This window comes from Nicotiana tabacum, chromosome 22 (assembly GCF_000715075.1).
Source record: "Nicotiana tabacum cultivar K326 chromosome 22, ASM71507v2, whole genome shotgun sequence".
In the NCBI taxonomy this organism is placed as follows: Eukaryota; Viridiplantae; Streptophyta; class Magnoliopsida; order Solanales; family Solanaceae; genus Nicotiana; species Nicotiana tabacum.
In genome coordinates this window covers 41,571,816-41,593,837 of record NC_134101.1, presented here as the reverse complement: position 1 = coordinate 41,593,837, position 22,022 = coordinate 41,571,816, and the positions used below count along the sequence as shown (strand labels likewise).

General features: G+C 40.6%; 1 pseudogene; it reads left to right on the top strand.

Moving 5' to 3' along the window:
- Nucleotides 1–229: 229 nt before the first annotated feature.
- The window catches only part of LOC107815053 (terpene synthase 9-like), a 132,480-nt pseudogene continuing 110,687 nt past the window's right edge, over nt 230–22,022 (top strand).

Sequence of the window (22,022 nt, the reverse complement as noted above, 5' to 3'; positions counted from 1 at the left end):
GGCGTGATTTGTCAAAGGGACGGTGGGAGGCCAAAAATCATGGTAAGCCCCTTTCTCGTACTCTTTGATAATTCGAACGAGGTGATTTTCAAAATATTAAGATTTTCCATATGCAAGTTTGGGGCCTTTGTCCAACGAGGAAGAAATTTTGGCCTCTGTCCCAAAGCCGGTGAAGGGAAATAAAAGGAAAAGAGCCTCCGTTCCCGAAGATCCAAAACTGAAGAAGAGGATGGCTCGTAAGCCGTACAAGAATGCCATTCCTTTGACCGTGGAATCGGTTCTGCGTCTAAGAGATGAAGAAGAAGAAGAACATGATGGCTCCGCGCTGGCGGCCCGAACGAAGAGAACCACTAATGCCCCATCAGAAGCTGGATCGATGATGCTTCATGAGGCTTCGCCCCGAACTGAGGATATACAGGAGAAAGATTCGGGTAGAGTTTCCGAATTATCGGAGATCGAAGATGCATCTCATCGGAGCCAACGGGCAGGGGACATGACTGAATGGGCCCTCGAATCCCTTCGAACCGAAGAGAATGCTCCAGGTGATTCATTTGGGGCAGCAGCAATCGAGGATTCGCCTACCTTTCCCGCTTTTTCCACAGGGGTGATGCGGGAAGCCCAAGCTCTGGGGGCCCTCGATCTAGACAGGCCTCACGACGGAGAGGATCCCTTTCGTGACCTGTTTACCGGTATCGAGGACGTGTCGGTATTGGTGATGAATCAGATCTTTTTCACGGGGTGCGGTAGGCTTTGAATGAGATAAGCTTTAAAATTATTTTGTCAGTACTACCTTTATGTTTACTTTTCATTAACTTCATTTCTTGTTTCTTTGTAGGCAGCGGCAGTTCATCGAGAAGCATGTTCCCGGTCCCAAAACGAGCTGCATCGATACGAGACCGACCTACAATGGGCTACTGATGAGAGGAACTCCCTTAGACTTCTCTTAGGGCAGAGAGAAGAGGAAATAGAGGACCTACGAGCTGAGTTGGCCAAGGCTTATCGAGATCAAACCGATTTGTCTGAGAAGGTAATGATACTTTTGAAATACTATGGGCTTGATACAGGAACGGTGGCTAACTTTTCGGTCTCACAGCTGCAGCAAAAAATCGAGATGATCGGGAAGCTTAGTGAGGAGGTCGATGTAATAAAAGCGGAGTCTTTGTAGTGGAAAGAAGGTATGGACCGCTTTGCTGCAGAGAAAGAAACGGATCAAGCCCAGTTATCATCGGCCGAAACCCAACTTCAGAGAATGAAGGAAAAAGTCCTGGTTCAAGCAAGAAGAATAGAGGAGCTTGAGGCTCGGTTGGCCTCTGTACTTGCCAAGGCCAAATCTGATGCCGAAAAGGCAAAGGCCGATGCGAATGCACTCGTGGTCGTCTATCGGGCCGATGCTGAAGCTACCCAGGTCCAAGCAAGAGAGGCAGCTGAGTCCGCCGATACTCGAGCACATTGGGTCGCCGAACTTGCTAAGTGCTGATCCCGAAGGAAAACCCTCGAGGAGATCCATACTCATGGTTTCGATCTCGCTGAAGAGATAAAAAGGGCCAAAGTGTTCGAAGTCGATACTGAAGCTTTAGTTTCCGATGACGATGATGATGATGATGATGATGATAATGATGATGATGGGAGTAAGAGCGGATCCGAGAACGGGGGGAGCCCGATAAAGAAGAGACCGCTCCTGAGGATGACCAAGAAGTTTAGTCCTTAGTTTTTATGTTGTAATCAACCATGTAGATAATTTTGTATATAGATAATTTTGCCGACTTGCTTATGTTTTGTGAAGACTTTATTCATGCTTTATGAATGATTTAAACAACTTAATCAAATTTGGACTTTCGTAGCCTCTATAATCGAGCGAGTGCTTACTCAAACTCCAAGCGGTGTAGACCTTAGGCTTATAAGTTGAGTCATTGATTCGATCTCGAAGAAATATAGCCCGTAGGCATAATGGTCGAGTGAGTGCTTGCTTGAACTCGAAATGAAAGTAGCTCGTAGGCTTAGTAGTGAATGATTCGAACTCGAAGTAATGTAGCCCGTAGGATTAATGGTCGAGTGAGTGCTTGCTCAAACTCGCAATAAAAGTAGCCCGTAGACTTAGTAGTCGAGTGAATGATTCGAACTCAAAGTAATTTAGCATGTAGGTGTAATGGTCGAGTGAGTGCTTTCTCGAACTCGAAATAAAAGTAGCCCGTAGGCTTTGTAGTCGAGTGAATGATTTGAACTCGAAGTAATGTAGCCTGTAGGCATAATGGTCGAGTGAGTGCTTGCTCGAACTCTAAATAAAAGTAGCCCGTAGGCTTAGTAGTCAAGTGAATGATTTGAACTTGAAGTAATGTAGCTCGTAGGCGTAATGGTCGAGTGAGTGCTTGCTCGAACTCTAAATAAAAGTAGCCCGTAGGCTTAATAGTTAAGTGAATGATTCGAACTCGAAGTAATGTAGCCCGTATGTGTAATGGTCGAGTGAGTGCTTGCTCGAACTCGAAATAAAAGAAGCCCGTAGGCTTTGTAGTCTAGTGAATGATTCGAACTCGAAGTAATGTAGCCCGTAGGCGTAATGGTCGAGTGAGTGCTTGCTCGAACTCGAAATAATGTATCCCGTAGGCGTAATGGTCGAGTGAGTGCTTGCTCGAACTCGAAATAAAAGTAGCTCGTAGGCTTTGTAGTCAAGTGAATGATTCGAACTCGAAGTAATGTAGCCCGTAGGCATAATGGTCGAGCGAGTTGTTTGCTAGAACTTGAAATGAAAGTAGCTTGTAGGCTTAGTGGTCGAGTTTATCTTAATTCTGTTTGCATAATCTCCAAATAGAAAAGAAAGTCACTATACATATGTTTATGTTTTGCGTCTTGGTTCAGGCCAACTACATGAGCATGGTTCGTTTTGACCATTTGGCTCTTACAACTTTTCCTATTGGAAACCCGTTGTTGCGAAATAACTTTCTTGCATCAGAACTTGATATATTTGAGGGCTAATGCCCCCCAGTATTCGAGGTCGATTGTAAAGAGGCCTCAGATACTGTCATATTGTTTCCAAGTACAGCTTGCCTCATTAAAAACCTTGCCGAAAAACCCATTCGGGATAAAACCGGTCTAAGGAAAAAAGAGTTCAACGCGTGCTTTCATATCTTAAGGCTTCGTATTGAAGGATCCATCTTAGCTCCTGATCGGACTTCTGCAGGGGTTCGTTTTGAAATGTAAATGAATATGAGAGGGTCGTACCTTAGCAGTAGTATCATTTTAGATGTGACATATTCCAATTGCTTGATAATTATTTGCCGTTTATAATGTCGAGCTTGTATGATCCCTTTCCGACGTTCTCGAGAACCTGATATGGTCCTTCCCAGTTTGGTCCTAGTTTTCCTTCATTCAGATTTCGGGTATTGAGGGTGACTTTCCTTAGCACTAAGTCTCCGAGCTTGAAATGGCAGAGCTTGGCTCTTCGATTATAATATCTTTCGATTCGTTGCTTTTGGGCGGCCAATTGGACAAGAGCAGCTTCTCGTTTTTCATCCGATAATTCGAGGCTAGTGTTCATAGCCTCGTTATTTGATTCTTATGTCGTGTATCGAAATCTGGTACTAGGTTCACCGACTTCGACTGGTATCAATACTTCTGACCCATATACTAAGGAGAACAGGGTTGCCCCCGTACTGGATTTTGACGTCGTTCGATATGCCCAAAGGACTTCGGGTAGGATTTCTCTCCACTTTCCTTTTGCGTCATTCAGCCTCTTCTTTAGGTTTTGAATGATAGTTTTGTTTGCTGATTCGGCCTGTCCATTCCCACTAGGGTGATATGGTGTTGATAATATCCTTCTTATTTTGTGGTCTTCGAAGAATTTCGTCACTTTGCTGCCCATAAATTGTTTCCCATTGTCACATACTATTTTGGCGGGTATTCCGAATCGACATACGATATGATCCCAGATAAAGTCTATAACTTCTCTCTCTCTCGTACTTTCTCGAATGCCTGTTCTTCAACCCATTTAAAGAAATAGTCAGTCATAAATAAAATAAATTTAGCTTTACCTGTGCTCGATGGCATAGGGCCGACGATATCCATTCCCCATTTCATGAATGGCCATGGGAATAGGACTGAGTGAAGTTGTTCTCCGGGTTGATGGATCATTGGTGCAAACCTTTGACATTTGTCACATTTTCAAAGAAATTCCTTCGCATCTTTGCCCATATCGATCCAATAATACCCTGCCCTGATTACTTTTCGGACTAAAGGATCAGCACCGGAGTGATTCCCACAAGTGCCCCCGTGAACCTCACGTAAGATGTAATCGGTATCTCCTGGACCCAAGCATACCGCCAATGGTCCATCGAATGTCCTTCGGTATAGCATTCCATCTGAAGCCAAAGTTAATCAAGCAACTTTAGTCCGTAGGGCCCTTGAATCTTTAGGGTCTGATGGGAGCTTGCCGTTCTTTAAGTATTCAATATACTTATTTCTCCAATCCCAGGTTAAGCTCGTAGAATTTATCTCGGCGTGACCTTATTCGATCACGGATCTCGAGAGCTGAACAACAATCCCCAAGATCAAGTCACCTTCCTCGACCGATGATCCCAAATTCGCAAGTGCATTAGCCTCACTGTTTTGTTCTTGTGGAACATGCTGTAAAGTCCATTTTTTGAAATGGTGCAAAGTGACACGTAGTTGGTCCAAATATCTTTGCATTCTATCTTCTCGAACTTCAAAGGTTTTGTCTGCTTGACTTACCACCAACTAAGAGTCACATTTGGCTTCAATAACTTCTGCTCCTAAGTTTTTAGCTAGCTCGAGACCTGCAATCATGGCCTCATACTCGGCCTCGTTGTTAGTCAACCCGGTAGTTTTAATAGATTGCCTAATTGTGTTACCCGTGGGTGGCTTTAAAATTATGCCTAGCCCTGACCCCTTCACGTTCGAAGCCCCGTCCATAAAAAAGGTCCATACCCTCGATGACATACCCGATTTCAAAAGGAATTCTTTTTCGACTTCGGGTACGAGGGTCGGCGTGAAATCGGCCACGAAGTCTGCTAAAGTTTGAGACTTGATGGTCGTACGGGGTTGATATTCGATGTCGTACCCACTGAGTTCGATGGCCCATTTGGCCAGTCGGCCTGATAGTTCGGGCTTGTGCAAAATATTACGAAGTGGGTAAGTCATTAATACGCATAAGGGATGACATTGAGAGTACGGTCGTAATTTTCTAGAGGCACTTATCAGTGCAAGTGCCAATTTTTCAAGGTGTGGATATCTAGTTTCTGCTTCTCCTAAGGTTCGACTTATATAATAAATGGGAAAATGCGTACCTTGCTCTTCCCGAACTAGGACACCGCTTACTGCAATTTCCGATACTGCCAAGTATAAGCAAAATTTTTCGTCTATTTTTGGAGTGTGAAGTAGTGGTGGGCACGACAGATATTGTTTTAGTTCCTTTAATGCCTGTTGGCATTCCGGGGTCCAAGCGAAATCATTCTTCTTTTTGAATAGGGAGAAAAATTTGTGGTTTCGATCTGATGATCTCGAAATGAATCGGCCTAAGGCCGCAATCCATCCCGTTAGCCATTGTACAGCATTCACGTTGTCCATGATGGTGATGTCTTCGATGGCCTTGATTTTATCGGGGTTAATCTTGATTCCCCGATTCGACACTATGAAGCCGAGGAACTTGCCCGAACCGACCCTGAAAGCACATTTTTCGGGGTTGAGCTTCATGTTGTATTTTCTCAAAATCTCGAACGTTTCCTGCAAATGGGTCAGATGGTCTTCTGCGCGCAGGGACTTAACTAGCATGTCATCAATATAAACTTCCATAGATTTACCAATTTGTTCCTCGAACATTTTATTTACTAAGCATTGGTAAGTAGCCCCTGCATTTTTTATCCCGAATGGCATCACATTATAACAATATGTTCTACATTTGGTGACAAATAAAGTCTTTTCCTGGTCCTCCGGGTTCATCTGGATTTGATTATACCCGGAATAGGCATCGAGAAAAGTGAGGATCTTGTTACTGGCCGTGGCATCGATCATGCGATCGATGTTGGGCAGCGAAAAAGAATCATTGGGGCATGCTTTGTTCAGATCCTTATAATCCACACACATTCTAAGTTTGTCCCCTATTTTAGGCACTACCACTATATTGGCTAACCATTCGGGATATTTTACCTCCCGAAAGGACCCTATCTTGAGAAGTTTGGTTACCTCATCTTTTATGAATGCGTGTTTTACCTCGGACTGGGGTCTTCTCTTTTGCTTCACCGGTCTGAACTTAGGGTCCAAGATTAGCCGATGAGTTGTTACGTCCGGTGGGATTCATATTATATCTAGACGGGACCATGCGAAGCAATCAATGTTATCGATACGAAATTGAATAAGTTTCTTCCTGAGTTCGGGGCTCAACCCCGTTCCCAGGTATACCTTTCGTTCGGGCCAGTGCTCGATTAGTATGACTTGCTCTAGTTCCTCAATTGTTGATTTGGTGGAGTCAGAGTCATCGGGAATCACGAAGGATCGAGGGATCCTTTGATCATCATTTTATTCGATCTTCTGGTTATCTGGTTCGGTCGAAGCCGATGTCTATGATTGCTATTTGGTATCTCGTTCCCCTTCTGAGACCGATCCTGTTACTGGCGAAGGCGAGGATATTGGTTTTGCTTCCTCGACGATGAACATTTCTTTCGTTGGTGGTTGTTCTCCGTACACTGTTTTGACTCCTCTCGATGTTGGGAATTTGAGGACCTGGTGTAGGGTCGAAGGTACAGATCTCATGTTATGGATCCATGGCCTTCCGAAAAGGGCGTTGTATCTCATGTCGCCTTCGATCACGTGAAACTTCGTTTCCTGGATGGTTCCAGCCACGTTTATTGGTAGAATTATCTCGTCTTTGGTGGTTTCACATGCCATATTGAATCCATTTGGAACTAGGGTTGTGGGTACGATTTGGTCTTGTAGGTTGAGCTGTTCTACGACCTTTAATCTGATGATGTTGGCCGAGCTACCTGGATCAATCAACACACGCTTAACTTTAGTTTTATTCATGAGTACGGATATTACCAGTGCATCGTTATGAGGTTGTATGACTCCTTATGCATCTTCATTATTGAAGGACAAAGTTCCTATGTGTGTGTAATCTTGAGTTCGGGATCTCTTTTCTCTCACAATCGATATTTTAGTGCATTTAAACACTAGTCCCTGAGGGGTATCGGTGCCGCCGATGATCATGTAAATGACGTGCTGTGGTTCTTCTTGTTCGTTTTCCTTGCCGAAATCTCTGTTTTTAAAATGGTTCTTCGCCCTATCGCTCAAGAATTCCCGAAGGTGCCTTTTGTTAAATAACCGGGCTACTTCTTCTCTTAGTTGCCTGCAATCTTCCGTTCTGTGGCCATGAGTTCCATGATATTCGCATGTTTGATTGGGATTCCTCTGGAAAGGATCGGTCTGCATGGGTCAAGGCCATTTAGTGTCTTTGATGTGTCCAATATCCGATACGATGGCGGATGCATCAACGCTGAAGTTATATTCCGATAACTGAGGTGCTTACTTAGATCTGGCAGGCCTATCGAAACTACTTCTGTTTATCAGCCCTCAGATCCCTTGACCTCGATCACTTCTTTTGTTATTTTGCCTGAGGTTATGTCTCGATTTACTGACACTGTGGCTTTCGTTGTACGGTTGGTATCTATCCACAAACGGATCGCGTTCCCGATTAGTATCCCTTCGAACAGCGGGTTCACATCCTAATTGATCATCTTCGACTCTAATTTCTGATTGGTACCGATTGTGTACGTCGACCCTTGTGATGGCTGGGTATTCGATTAAGTTATGCTTCAATCATCGTGAAGCCGTCGAACTTCGCTCGTTCAACCTTGAGTGAAAGCCTGAACAACCCAATCGTCTGTGACTGGTGGCAAGTCCATTCGTTCCATTTGAAAATGAGATACGAACTCCCTCAGCATCTCGTTATCCCTTTGTCTTACCTTGAAGAGGTATGATTTTCTCGTTGCGACATTTATGGAGCCGACATGTGCTTTCACAAAATAATATGCTAACATGGCGAACGAGTCGATGGAATTTGGCGGTAGGTTGTGATACCAAATCATTGCCCCCTTCGAGAGGGTCTCTCCGAATTATTTTAGCAACACAAATTTGATTTCATCATCTTCTAAATCATTGCCCTTGATGGTACATGTGTAAGAAGTGACATGCTCGTTGGGATCGTTCGTTCCGTTATATTTGAGAATTTTGGGAATACGGAATATTTTGGGGATTGGTTTCGGGGCTGCGCTCAAGGAAAATGATTTTTGCACGAATATTTTCGAATCCAACCCTTTTATCATTGGTGGAGCTCTCGGGTTCTGATCGACCCTAGAGTTATAAGTTTCTACTTTTTTATCATTGGCTTCGACTCGCTTTGTGAGTTCCTCGAGCAATTTAGCAATTTTGGGAGCAGTCCCCGATTCTTGCTCATTTGACTTCACTATGGCTGGTTCCGTTCTGTGGGTGATTTCTCGGGGTGGATTGGGCTCCAGCCTTCTTTGTAGATGTGTTTGGCTCTGCAACTGAGCTATTGCTGCCTGTTGGGCTTGCAACATCTGGAAAATTATAGGCAAGCTAACACTATTTCCCTCGTCGTTATGGGTATCTCGAGCCGCATATCGAGTGCCACCATGGATGTTATTCTTGGGTTCAGCATGTAGGTTTGTCTCAATGGCTACATGCGAATTGATATCAATTGGCGCTCCGAGTCAAGCTCCAATGGTGTTCACAAGTGGCCTTTCCGTACTGGGTGTCAAGTTGTTGTTTTTGTCTTGAAGACCGGCCTCGGCCCCGTTATGGATCGATGAAGCCATTTGATCGATGGTTAGTCGTAGCTAATCCGAAATCCAAGATTTTTTCAGAAACAAGCACAAAACACAATGGCGTGTTTTGTTCAGATTCATACAAAAAACCACTGTTATCCTTGTCCCCATGGTGGGCGCCAAACTATTTACCCGAAAAATGAATAGAGTTGAATTTATACGTAGTTTCAAGGATATGTGGCGAAACTTGATACAAATTGTAAGGATAAATAGAAATACAAATATGGATTGCAAAGAATGAGAAGTAGATAAGGTTGTAAAGAAAATGAATCTTAGGACGCAACAAGTAGAATCAATTTAAGAAGCCAGAAAGAACGATTCTATTCTCTGGGAGAATGTAGTGTCTTTATTACAATGTAAGCCTGAAAAATACCTGCCATTACAGAAATGATAACCATATCCTTTATAGTAGAGGGACTTTGCTTTAAGCATAATAAAAAAATACTCAGTGGGAGACCCATGATAAATCAGTTTTTCCAAAATTTCTGTCAAGATTCTCTCTATTAGGATTGCAACGGCTTTTGTCTGCGAGCTCGATCTTGCCTAGAGCCATCGATTTTGGTTTGAGCTCGATTCGGACTTGAGCTCTCGATCTTGGCTCAAGATCGATTCTGACTTGAGCCCTCGAATTGATTCGGGGTCAATGTTGGTTGGTCTTTGGATCATAAGCATGATAGATTTACTCTGCATCATAGTTCGATTTGGATTCGAACTCGATAACCATGTAGAACTCGACATGGATCGGCCCCTCGGGTTCGAGGCTTGTTCGTTCCATCTTCGGAATCTCACTTCGATCGATCATCGTTCGAACTAGATCGGATGTGCGAATGCCGATATCTATTTCGACCATATACAACGATGTCGTCATTTAAAGATGTGATCAAATGAACCAATTATTATAACGACATCATATAAACAATTAAAAATACAATATATGAACAAAAGACAATTAAGTACTTTACTAAAATTCTACTAGACAAATTTCATTTTTATAAAAGGAATTACAATAGTCTCATTAGAATTAATACTAAATACTTTTTTTTCAAAACATTTTAAACTTATTATTGTGGCTCTAATGTTATAGTGAATTAGTGATATAACTAATGGTGGGTTCAAAGTCTCGAATTTTATCTTTTTACCATACAATATGTGGGGTGGGGAATTTCTAAAACTGTTAAGCAGTACCGGAAATCGAACTTCTGATCTCCTCTACAAAATTGCAGCGTCCGACCATGTGAGCTACGAGCTTTTCCTATAAAGCAGTGCCACTTTATCTATTTGTTTCATCTTTGCATATCAGTTAGATATTCACATATTTAGTAAAACCTTCCGACCAAGCGGTGTCCGATGACATCACTTGAGCCAAGGTATTCCCATGGGTGTGTTCTCTTTGCACGCAAGGTGTACGATGAAATTCCATTCTCATATAAAGACAGTTGACTGGATAACACTGATGGGCTGCTATGCACGCGGAGGGTTGCCCCTTGATGCCCTCAACTTGTTCGTTAACTTCATAGGCAGCTCCAAAATTTGAACACGATAGGTGCACCACTGTATGCTAATCACTAGCGATAAAATTCTGCACAACTATTTGAAAACTTAATAATTATGATAACTTATCATCCAAGTATAAACAAAAATAAGTTTTAAGAAAAAGAAATCACCGAACATAGAGAGATTTCTCCGCAAAATAGGTGCTATGGGAAGGGAAGGTGTTTGATTAAGCATGCTTCACACTTTAAAATTTCTACTTTCTTAATAAAATTAGGGGTCAGTGATCAAAAGGGCGTTCAAACTTTAAATTATCAAAAACTTACTAAAGAAATCAAGATTAAGGGTATGATAATAGTCAAAGAACTGAAGAATAGTTTCAAACTCTTAATTGCCATTGCCGAGCTAGTCAGAGTCAAAGTGAATGTTGAAGAGGGTTGTGACCGAAGGATTTGCATTTTTCTATTTGTGAAGCAATAAGTTGCAATTTGAGGCTTTTAATTTTAAGGGAGGGATTTGAAAAGGAATAAAATTAATTAAGTTGACTATTATGTATTAATACTGAACTATAATTGAATTCAAAAAACAAGATAAAAATAAAAATAAAGCAATTAGTTAAGTATAAATACGTTGTATTCAAAGAGCTAAAATAGAAAAGAGAAAAACCTGAAGATGGGTTTCAAACCCATGTCATCCAGCAAAGAACGGAACTTAAACGCCCGACACAACCACTTCTCCCATCTGGCTTTTTTGTGTTTAGGGTAAGGGTGGCATGTGCGTCGGTCCAGGCCCGGGACCGGTCCGGGACCGCGGACCATGTGAGCTTCTAGGCCTAAACGGTCCTTAACCGGTTAGAACCGGGACCGTGGAGGTGGGTCGGTCTTCTAGGCCGGTCCTGCGCAAAAAGACCTCAAGACCGGGACCGTTTGAGACCGGGACCGAACCGGTCCTTGGCGGGCCTAAACGGTCCCAAAACGGTCAGATGTTTTTTTAAAAAAAATTGCCCATTTGGGCATTTAAAAACTAGTCGTTTGGTCTGCCAAAATAGCCATTGGCTATTTGTAAAATAGCCATTTAACCCCCCTCCAAAAATTTTATTTTAAACCCAAACTTTTTATAATTATACTTTTTCCCTATTTGCAACTATAAATACCCCCTCATTCTTTTATTTTTCTCACAAAATCATCAATCTCTCTCTAATTTTCTTCTATAATTTCTACTATTGCTTACTTTATTATTACAATTTGTGAAAAAATTATGAAGTTGGTGAATTGAAGTCTTCAACGATAATCAATTTTCAACAAGTTGTTCGTCAATTCGGTAAACTCGTTCCAACCCTTAAGTTTTAATATTATAGTTTTGTTTGTTTTACTTATTTTCTACTATTTGATTAATTAAGATGACTTTCTTAAAAAAAACGTTTTGGTAAAAATAAGGAAAAATTCAAGAGTGGAGAATCTAGTGGCCAATATGTTCCTCCTCCACTTCCCCCGGCTCCCCGATCCAAACTGTGACGACCCAAAATGTCATCTTTAAATTTAATAATTAATTTTGTATTCTAAGACCTCGAAAAGCACTATTTATCATTTTTCGATTTGCGTGCACAGTCCGTAAAATTTTTCAAAAAGTTTTGAGGTGAAAAATGAATTAAAATGTGAATTAGAAACTTTAAAACTCAACAAAATTCTGTTTTGTTTCCACGAGATATTTATTTGCCATTATTTGATGTAATTAAATGTGACATACTACTTGATTCATTTCTATTGTTATTTTATCTTATAATATTGTTTAAATATTTTACCATGCCATTATTTATTCTCCAGTAGGGCCTGACCTGACCTCGTCACTACTCTACCGAGGTTAGGCTTGGCACTTACTGGGTACCGCTGTGGTGTACTCATACTATGCTTCTACACATCTTTTTGTGCAGATCCAGGTACATCTTATCAGACCACGCATCAGTAAACTAGCTGTACGAGAAAACTTCGAGGTATACATGCCAACGCCCGCAGACTCCGGAGTCCCCTTCTATTCTTGTCAAGTTGCTTCCTTATTTTCTTTAGACTCTGTTATATAGAGACATCGAGGATAAATTCTTAGAAGCTTGTGACTTATTTCTACCGGGTTTTGGGAGTTAAAATTGTTTGAATTATAGTTTAATTATTTCAGATATTTATTATTATTCCGCATTGATAGGCTTACCTAGTCTTAGAGACTATGTGCCATCACGACATCCTACGGAGGGAATTTGGGATCGTGATAAGTTGGTATCAGAGCTCTAGGTTCATAGGTGTTATGAGTCACAAGCAGGTTTAGTAGAGTCTTGTGGATCGGTACGGAGACGTCTGTACTTATCTTCGGGAGGTTATGGAACTGTTAGGAAAATATTCACTTCTTTGATTCCTTATCGTGCGGCATTGATTTAACTTGAAACATATATCTCATATTCCTTTGTATCCACTCGTGTATGACATTGCGCACTCAGTATCAGTTGTGTGTGGACGGTTTGTGATGCCGCAGATGAACTACGAGGGAAACAGAGATGCTTAAACATTGCCTTAATGCATGGTTCGGACTGAAGATGCGGGCGTATTGAGAGATCACCTACTGAATCATGTGCGGGGTGCAACGGACATTGGCGTCTAGTTGATTTATACAAGCTGTGAAGGTTATTATTGTGGATCATCGGACATTGTGACCTATGACTTCACTCCGTCCACTATCAATGGGTGGATTGCGGGGTCATGTATTATATCAGTTTTGGCCTGAAATGTATATCTATGGTACTGAAAGGTTCCCTAAAATTTACACATGTTTAAAGCCTGAGATTTTGTAGAGGGTAAGGTTGGGACTTGCGGTATGTACGCCTCCTTAATAATCCTATACTTCAGTACCAAAGGAGTTATAGAAACAACTCTAAATTTACAGAAGGTCTACTCAGCGTGGACATTACGATTGCGGATTTTGGGGTGCTTTGGAGGAAGTACAGTTGTTGACAAGATTCTAGACTATATGGTTCGTGCCAAGATTTGTCTGTATGGAGCTCTACTTTTATGATCGTTGTGTATAAAAAGGGGTAAGGGTTACCCCAAGGAAGAATCGAAGAGTATGTTAAGAAATGGGTCAACTCAAAAGTGTTAAGTCAGCATAACAAAAGAACAAATTTGCCTTGGGAGAGATAATTCTCTACCGGTGTTCGTGGAAAGCCTATGAAGAGGGCAGACCAGCCAATGCAACACCGCCCACTTGACTCAGTTCTCAGAAACGCTTTTGAAAGAGTTTGTTTCCCGGACTCTCCATAATGCGTGGCGCATAGGGTTTGAACGGTTGCGTCAGGTCACCATTGACAGTGTCAGAATATGCCATCAAGTTCAATAAGTTAGCCCATCATACTCCTACTTTGCTTCCTACAGCTAGAGGGCGAGTCCACAGACTCATTAAAGGACTCAATTATGATCGTAAAATTTTGTACGACTCGGGAGCTACAAGCTAATACTTCATTTCTGCTAGTTGTACAAATTGCCAAGATATTAGAATGTGTTCGGGGTGAGGAAAAAAGGAAACTAAGGAGACCAAGACGTCTCGAGGTTCTGGGGGATTCAGTGAATTCTACTCTGCAAGTATAAATCATTATGGAGGGTGCTCGGGTAGTCGGCCAGCCCAGTCCGCACATCGGATTACTCGGGGTGATCCAGTAAGTTATTTTAATGCACCACCGATAAGAGTTCCTACAATGGTTATTCCAGTTATCTGGCACAGACTCAATATGAGCAACCTAACCTGCAAAGGGGTTGTTATGAATACGGTGATACTAGGCACATCATGAGAAAATTGTCCCAAACTTGGGAGAGACTTATACATCAAAGCACTCAAGCTACGTGCCCCATTGCAGTTACTACACCACCCACACGACCAGTTAGGGGTGGAGGACAGATGGGTAAAAGGTGTCCTAGAGGTGGAGACCCAGCCGTTGATATATTTGTTTTACGGTATGGCGGAGGTCGCTACATGAGATGGTGTCATTACATGTACCACCTCGATTTAATATAAAGGAATAATTTCCTTAACTTGATTTCGTTCTCAGTATCGAAACGAGTCCTCCTATTGTGCTCCACTTATGAGTGAACTTCATAATTCTATAATCTATTTATGTGTTTACCCCTGTTGGGAGATTTTATGGAGATAACTACACCTATCATTTCGTGTTGGTCACTAATAAGAGCTGCGAGGCTAAATGTGGCTTTCGGTTACTCATTTCGGTAAATTTTGATGCAAATTCCAAATAATTAATTGCAAATTGTGAATTATATGCCCTACCGGTGTGGGGTTCATTATGTGTTATGATTTGGTGTAACCTAAATTATTTAAAAGGAGAAAATGGAAATTTTCAATTGGCACAATGTGCATATTACTTGTGATTCAGAATTGAGGACGAGATCCTTACATTTTTATATAAATTGATATGTTTAAACTGGGCTACGAGCTGCGGTGGAAGTTATATAAGAACGAGATCCTTGTGAGGAAAATTCTTGTGTTTAAGTTCTCCCTTGTGAAATTAAATTTATACTATAGTACTAATAGGGAGTCATGCATGTTAGCCTTATTTGAAAATTCTTATTTGAAATTCTATGTGCATAGTTGTCAAATTCGTGTTGTAATTATTAATTTTTAACCTAGGAGGTAGGTGCCCGCCTAGGTGGCGTTAAATGTGACTCGTTAATTCGGGTAAATAATTATGAGGTCTTCATGCCTCGCATTTAGTCATATTGTGAAGGTTTGGAACGAGATTTTTGTTAACATGAGGTTAAATGACGATTCTGTAATTGATTATGAACAACTATTAAGACCAAATTGATCCAAGAGGGTGCCCCATTTACAGGGTCAGACGAGTGTGAGTTGAGCTTTCAGAAGCTCAAGCTCACTTTGACTCCGACACAAGCGTTGGTATTACTTACATGTTCAAGGTCTTATACTGTGTATTGTGACGTGTCGCGTATTGGTCTCGGCGCGATGTTGATGCAAGACGGTAGGGTGATTGCCTACGCGTCCAAACAGTTAAAGGTACATGAGAAATAATTTTCGGTCCACGGCCTTGAGTTAGCAGCTATTGTTTGTGCCTTGAAGAGTTTGGCGGCATTATTTGTACGGTGTCCATTGTGAGGTCTACACCAATCACCGAAGTCTACAACATCTGTTTAAATAGAAGGATCTTAATTTGTGGCAGCGGAGATGGTTGGAGTTGCTTAAGGATTATGATATCACCATTCTCTATCATCCTGGGAAGGCCAATGTAGTGGCCGATGCCTTGAGTTGTAAGGCGGAGAGTTTGGGTAGCTTAGCATATTTACCGGTAGCAGAGAGGCCTTTGGCCTTGGATATTCAGGCCTTGGCCAACCAGTTTGTCAGATTGGATGTTTCCGAGCAGAGTCGAGTTTTGGCTTGTATGGTTTCTCAGTCTTCTCTTTATGATCGTATCAGGGAGCGTCAGTATGATGACCCCTATTTGCTTGTCCTTAAGGATACAATTCAGTACGGTGGTGCCAAAGAAGTCGCAATTGAAGATGACGGTGTATTACGGATGCAGGGCAGGCTATGTGTGCCTAATGTAGATGGTTTTCGTGAATTGATTCTCCAGGAGGCTCATAGTTTGCGGTACTCCATACATCCGGGTGATGCGAAGATGTAGCAGGACTTGAGGCAACATTATTGGTGGAGGAAGATAAAGAAAGACATAGTGGAGTATGTAGCTCAGTGTCTAAATTGTCGACAAGTGAAATATGAGCATCAACGACCGAGTGGATTGCTTCAGAAGTTAGAGATTCCAGAATGGAAATGGGAGAGGATCACTATAGATTTCATTGTTGGGCTCCCACGGACTCAGAGGAAGTTCAATGCAGCTTGGGTGATTATGGATAAATTAACCAAGTCAGCTCATTGCAATCCTATGATGACTACCTACTCTTCCGAGCAGTTGGCTCGAATCTATATTCGAGAGATTGTCAGATTTCACGGCATACCGGTATCTATCATCTATGACCGGGGGTACGCAGTTTACATCATGGTTTTGGAGGGCAGTACAACGTGAGTTAGGTACTCGGGTAGAGTTGAGTACAATATTTCACCCTCAGACGGATGGGCAGTCCGAACGCACTATTCAGATACTGGAGGATATGCTTCGTGCGTGTGTGATAGATTTTGGGGGTGCTTGGAATCAGTTCTTACCACTTGCGTAGTTTGCTTACAATAACAGTTGCCAGTCAAGAATTCAGATGGCTCCGTATGAGGCCTTGTATGGTAGGCGGTGCTGGTCCCCAGTGGGTTGGTTCGAACCGGGCTAGGCTATTGGGTACAGACTTGGTTCAGGATGCCTTGGAAAAGGTTAAGTTGATTCAGGATTGACTTCGTACAGCCTAATCTAGACAGAAGAGTTATGCGAATCAGAAGGTTCGTGATGTTGCATTCATGGTTAGTGAGCGGGTATTGCTCCGAATTTCGCCTATGAAGGGTGTGATGAGGTTCGGGAAGAAGGGCAATTTGATCCCTAGGTATATTGGGCCTTTTGAGATTCATGAGAGAGTTGGAGAGGTGACTTACAAACATGCACTACCACCTAGTCTCTCTACGGTTCATCCGGTATTCCATGTTTTCATGCTTCGGAAATATCACGGCGATCTGTCTCATGTGTTAGATTTCATTTCAGTTCAGTTGGACAAGGATCTATCTTATGTTGAGGAACCAATGGCTATTTTGGATAGGCATGTTCCCTAGGTATAGAATAATTAATTCATGTCACACAGGCCAGTTTATTGCTAGCACAATTACGGATATTTGTAGATATTTTTGTATTAGTGATAAAATCATATCGGTTTCAATGGATAATGCTACTAGTAACACAAATGTTGTAGACTTGCTTACCACTACACTAAGTCCTGCATTTAGTAACAATTTTCATGTTAGATGTATTTGTCATATTTACCATTTAATTATGGGTGATGTTATGAGAATTTTAAATATTGAAATTGAAAAGGTTAAAATGGCTCTTAACTGGCTTTTTTATTCAAACCGTAGAAGTAGACTTAGAGAATATTTTAAAAGATACGATGAATTTGGCCTAAGAGAAAGAAAGGTTCCTAAACCTTGTCCAACTAGATGGAATTACATGTATGAAAGTTTAGTTGTTGCATATGAATATAGAAACCCCATAAACTCAACGTTTAATGCTCATGTAAGTGATTATGATGAGCACCTTACAAATGCGGATTGGGCTAATGTTAAAATGCTTGTAGATTTTTTAGAAAAATTTTATTTTACTACAAATGAATTTTCTGGGCAATAGTATCCTACTATTTCTATCAGTTTAGTTTATATTGCAGAACTTGCAAATTTGTTTGCTCATTTTTCAGAGGGTGGGGAAATTTATCAACTTGCTATTGATTCTATGAGAAAAAAGTTTAAAAAATATTTTTTCCTTATTCTCACTATTTATGGTGTTGCTGCCTTGTTAAAACCTACTGTGAAATTATGAGGTCCTCAATTTTGGTATGAAACTGTTTATAATGATTTAGCACTTGAAGAGGAGGAGTTGTCAAAACTTCCGGAAGCAATAGCCTCAATTAAAATAAATACTCAAACTATTTACAATGCTTATCAAGTTGCATTAGATCAGGCTAGACCAAATGTTCCAACTCCTTCTTCTTATGATTCTCAATCATCTAAAAGAACTGCATGAGTAAGAGCACTTAGTGCTTGGGCGGGGTTTAAGGGTTCTCAAGATTCTACTACTAGTGATTTTTCACAACTAAATGAGCTTGAAGTTTATTTGTCACATGGAATTGAGTAAGTGAATCCCGACAGCTCCTTTAATATTTTGGAATAGTGGAAGGACAAAGAAAAACACTTTTCGATTCTTTCAAGGATGGTCCGAGATATTTTAACTATTCAAGCTTCAACAGTGGCATCAGAGAGCGCTTTCAGTCGAGCAAGACTTCAACTCGGTGATTATAGAACGTCTATGAGGGAGAGCTTGAAAAAATTAGTACTTTTCAGATATTTGATCCGTTCGAAAAGAAGAAATTTTGGACTTGCTGAATCACAACCAGAGGTAGACGAAGCTTACGAAGAAATGCTAGCTGAACTTGCGGAGGATTCTGCTTCACCGAAAGCGGTGATGAACAAGCTTCTTTTCCGCCACCACCAACAGAAATTCCTCCAGACCTTAATAGATTTATGAAGTTTGTAAGAGATACCATGTAACTTGTATGAACAAAAATTAGTATATATTATGTAACTTGTATTTTGGCACATCTTGATTAATTTATTTTTCTCCTCAATGGTGGTATTAGCACCTTGTTGTGCTCATTCCATAGGGGGGAGGAAGACTAAGAAAGATATTGTCATATATTTTTAATGCTATAATAAAATTATAACGCATTTCTTTGAATATCTATTTACAATATTTTTGACTTTAAATTTGAATTAAAAAATTTAGCTCACAATTCTATAATATAATTTATAAGGAATTGCCTTAGATATTTTTATTACCATCTTTTTTTCTCTAACTTCTATAAAAATATTTAAAAACAAAACATATTTGTTAGGCCCACTTAGGCTCGGGACCATTAGTTTGTGGGTCCGGTTCCTACAAAAGGACCACCAAGACCGGGACCGCGAAACCCGTTTAAATTGGGACCGGCCTGCCACTTAGCCCACTTAGGCCCGGGACCGGCCCACATGCCACCTTTAGTGGTAGGTCATGGTTTTTGCACCTTTAAGGCGGGTAATTTTTCACTTAAAAATTTTTGTCTTTATTTTACTGTTTAGTCTATTTGCGAGGATAACGGGGTCCCATGACCCCTCAACCCGCAACGTAGGTCCGCCTCTGGTTAACACGAGGAAAATCAACCTATTGATAGATGAATTTACTATGGTTATTCTGTTCCTTGCATATGCGAAATTGGGGTGTGATCAATTTGGGGTTCGGGGAAATGGTTGTATGGTCAAAATGGATTTCAATTCAAGTGTTATAGCCTGTTTTGCCAAGCTATAAAAATCAGCTTATTTTGAGAAGTGCTTTTCTCAAAAGTACTTTTGGTGAGAAATAGTCTGTGTTTGGCTAATTAATTTGAAAAGCACTCATGAGCAGCAATTAGTGTTTGGCCAAGCTTTTAAAAACGGATTCTAAGTATATTTTTCTCAAAAATGCTTTTGGGGAAAAGCTACTTTTTTCTACTTCTCAAAATTACTTTTGCTTCTACTCAAAAGCACTTTTTTTTTTCTTCTAAAAGCTTAGACAAAAACTTCAACTTTGAAAAAAAAATTACTTTTTTTGGCTTTGAAAAAAATGCTTTTGTCTTTGAAGAAGCTTGTCAAACAGAATATAATACTTCTATTAATATGTATGTGAAGTATGGGTCATTTGATAAAACAAGAAGGATTTTTAATGAGATGGGCAAAAAGAGTCTTGTTTCTTGGACTGTGCTTTTTATGACTGAAAAAGGGTTTTAATGGGGATTTTGTTGGTAATAAAAGACTTTTATTCATAATGGCAAACTTCAAGAGTTATTACAAAGGGAGATTCTCCTAGATAACAAGGTATCTATTCCATCTCTTTCAAAAGCAGTACAAACAAAAGCGGGGGGCAAAGGATAAGTGAACAATCTTCCAAAAACGTCCATTTTGCATGTATTTTTTGCTAATTGGTCCGCCACTCCATTAGCTTTTCTAAACACATGCTTTAGTGGTGGATCAATCGCGCTCCTCAATAGGGACTTACAATCATCAACCAAGTTTTGATATAAACAATCTTTGTTAGCCAGGAGATTAATAAGTTCTTGACAGTTCGTTTCAATTACTAATGGCATCAAACCCCTGTCAGTAGCTAGTTTAATCCCGTGAAGCAATACTAGTGTTTCCATGTAAATATTTGTCGCGTGTTTTATGCTTATGCTGAAGCCCAGGATCCATTTTTTATTACTGTCCCTAAATACTCCCCATATACCCCCTTTCCTGGATTATCAACACAATCCCCATCTATGTTAACCTTATAGAAGCCGGTATGAGGAGGTTCCCACTTAATAAGAATGGTGTTGTTTCTAGGGTTTCTAGATAGCTTATTAGTTGCGAACACGAATTCTATTGCCTTGCTTACTGGGATATTAATATTAGGAGAGGATTTGTTATTCTGAAAAACGATACCATTTCTAGTGGACCATATATACCAAAGTAGGAAGGAAAGTAAGTCATACCAGTTGGCATAGATGTTGTAGGGCTTTTTAGATTTCAATTGATCTCTAAGCCAGTTAAACATGGTGTCATTTGAACTCTGGCCTTGGAGATAGTTGTGATCAGTGCAAGTTTTTGCCCATATTTCCTTAGAGTAGACACAACCAAAGAAAACGTGCTAGATGTCTTCTTCTTCGATGCCACAAATGGAACAGTTCCCATTAGGGCAGATATTTCTTCTAGCGAGAATGTGAGTTGTAGGGATTCTATTGAAAGCGATTGTTCATAAGAAGTGTTTTAACTTATTGACCGTATTAGTTTTCCAGATCCAATCATGGTTGGGCCCTTCATAATTCTCTTGACCGGAGATGAGCTCATAAGCAACTTTGGTTGAGAAACTATTACGGTTCCTAGAGTTCCAACCAAAAGTATCCTTTTTAGGGTGGATTTGTTTAATGTAGATACTATGAATCTTGTTGGTTACTTCTTCTGGAAGGACAATGGATAGGTTAGTAAGTTATAGGAACCATTTTTCAATATAGAGTTCAGGGTTTTGTCCATTTCCTTTTGTGTGAAGGGTCCCAATACTTAGAGCCCGTTTGGACATAAGAAACATTTCACTTTTTTTCAAAAAAATTCATTTATCTTCCGAAATCAGTGTTTGGATAAAGTTTTAAATTTTCACTTGAAGATGCATTTTGGAATTTTTCGAAAATTTGAAAAACTCCAAAAAACTGTTTTTCAAAATTTTCACTCAGATCACTCACAAAACTTCAAAAACAACCCAAAATTATATTCATGTCCAAACACAACTCTAATTTTCAATTTTCACTTGAAAAAAATACTTTTTCTCAGAATTCTACAATTCTTATGTCCAAATGCCCACTTAATCTCTGAGTGGGCCTGATTGATTAACCCAATTATCATGCCATAGGTTTATAGTTTTCCCATCTCCTACTAGCCATTTGGTGGCCTGCTTACATATGGTAGTTCCTTTCTTGATATTTTTCCAAATATGAGAGCCTAATGTCACGGGACCGATTTTTCAAAGGTAGCGTGGGACATACTTATTCTGCAAGATATTAGCCCATAGCAAATCTTTACTTTTTCTATATCTCCAAGGCAAGGCAGCCTGGAAGGAGCTATTTTTTCATACTGCCTTATGAAGTCCAAGACCCCACTGGTTCTTTGGTCTCGTGACAATGTCCCACCTAACTAAGTGGCATTTTCAGTTTTCCTCAGTAGTTCCCCAAAAGAAATTTCTTTGGATAGTATCAATGTTATTTAGTGTAGCCTTGGGGAGGTTATATATTTGCATGACGTGATTTGGGATGGCAGTTAGGTTGATTTTATAAGGGTTGCTCTACCAGTACTACTAAGAAGCTTAGTTGTCCATCCTTTAAGCCTGCTATTCATTCGGTCTATTATGAATTGAAAATCTTTTTTGGACGGTCTAGTACT